Here is a 1,992-nt window from a genome sequence, read left to right as displayed (position 1 = left end):
TCCTGCCCTTCCCAAATCTGCCCTCGAAGAGCTTGTCTCTCTGCTGCTCGGAGACAGTGAGCACAGGCAGGAGCCTGCAAACAGCCTTGGACTTCAGAAGCTTCAGCTTTACCTGCCTATGGCGTTGTGTTGATGCCAAAGGAAATCTCTAAGCCAGCTGGCTGTGTTTCTCTTGCACTGACCCATGGCAGGAGCAGCACAAAGCTGGGCAAATTCAGCCAACAGCTTCTCAGGGACTTGGTTCATGCCTAGTGCCAGTGGTCATGGCATGGCCCATGCACCTCCTTTTGTCTTCTGGTTAGAAATAAACCAGGAAAATCATCTTTCCTCTTACCCTGTCTCCCATAAGAAAAAGGATAAGGAAAGCACAGATCCCTAATGCTTATGGAGGGCAGTTGAATATTGCCACAGACTGATGGAACATCATATTCAGCCATCCCCACTCTCCCTCCAGTGTTTCTTCTGCCTAACAACACTGGTCAAACCCATGGTGCTAGCGTGGGCATACTCCCATGGGCATAGTCTGCAGCAGAATTTTTATTCCATTGCATGGTGGGTGTTCAGTTCACCCAGTGTCTTCATTTTGAAAGCGGGAGCACAGGTCCTCTCCTCTACTGATGTCTTGGAGATGCCCTGAGGCAGACAAATCTGTGCACTTGCATAGAGGCAACAGGAGGATTAGGGACAGTTATTTGAAGCCTGCATCACTTCTCCTGTTGCTGAAGGGCTTACTCCTATTGCACCAATGTGGCAGGAGCAGAAGATGGCTCCATTTGAGGTTGACTTCCCTGAGCTAGCAGAGCACAGTACCTTCCTGAAGCAGCAGAGCAGGCAGTGTTCCTTCTGCTGTGTTTAGACCCCAGAGATCTGTGTTCCTTTGATTCTTCTTGCAAGTCATATCCCATACTTTGCAACTTATTTCATAAGGTACTTGTGGGAACAGAATCTGACATGCCACACCTCTCCCTAAAACTAACATGATCCTACTACAGTGGGAGTTTTGGGGATTAGTAGCACTTAATGACATGGTTCTTTCAGTAGTATAAATCTTCATTGTACGCAGGTTGGAAGAGTCACCAGCTAATGACAAATATTTGTTTTCTTTAATTATGTGTAGCAAGGGAAAACAGCCCAGCTCCCTCCAGCTTTCCTCCTCCATCACTCTGACAGCTTCAACATCACCTGCTCTTGGAGCAAAGTGGACACAGAAATAAAATCCATGCTGATTTTTGGACTGGGCATCACAAGTAGTATGTGAGAGCGTGCACTTCATTTATAAGTACCAGTAAGGAACTTGGGCACACCTAAGACGTCACTGACTTTCCTGATCATGGAATCATTTAGGATGGAAAAGACCTTTAAGATCATCAAGTCCAACCGTTAACCTAGCACTGCCAAGTCCACCACTAAACCATATCCATAAGCACCACTTCTAGACATCTTTTAAATACCTCCCGGAATGGTGACTCACTTCCTTGGGCAGACTGTTCCAATGCTTGATAACGCTTTCAGTGAAGAAACTTTTCCTAATATCCAAACTAAAACTCACCTGGCACAACTTGAGGCCGTTTCCTCTTGTCCTACCTCTTGTTACTTGGGAAAAGAGGCTGACACCCACCTCACTACAACCTCCTTCCAGGTAGTTGTAGAGCAATAAGGTCTCCCCTGAGCCTCCTTTCCTCCAGACTAAACATCCCAGTTCCCCCAGCTGCTCCTCACAGGACTTGTGCTCTAGACCCTTCACCAGTGTCATTGCCCTTCTTTGGACATGCTCCAGCACCTCAGTGTCCTTCATGTAGTGAGGGGCCCAAAACTGAACACAGTATTTGAGGTGCGGCCTCACCAGTGCTGAGTACAGGGGCACGATCACTTCCCTGGTCCTGCTGGCTACACTATTTCTGATACAGGCCAGGATGTTGTTGGACTTCTTGGCCACCTGGGCACACTGCTGGCTCATGTTCAGCCAGCTGTCAACCAGCACCCCCAGGTCCT

The sequence above is a fragment of the Phaethon lepturus genome, unplaced genomic scaffold (genome assembly GCF_000687285.1).
Source record: "Phaethon lepturus isolate BGI_N335 unplaced genomic scaffold, ASM68728v1 scaffold15517, whole genome shotgun sequence".
Taxonomy (NCBI): Eukaryota; Metazoa; Chordata; class Aves; order Phaethontiformes; family Phaethontidae; genus Phaethon; species Phaethon lepturus.
This window is presented reverse-complemented; position numbering follows the sequence as displayed.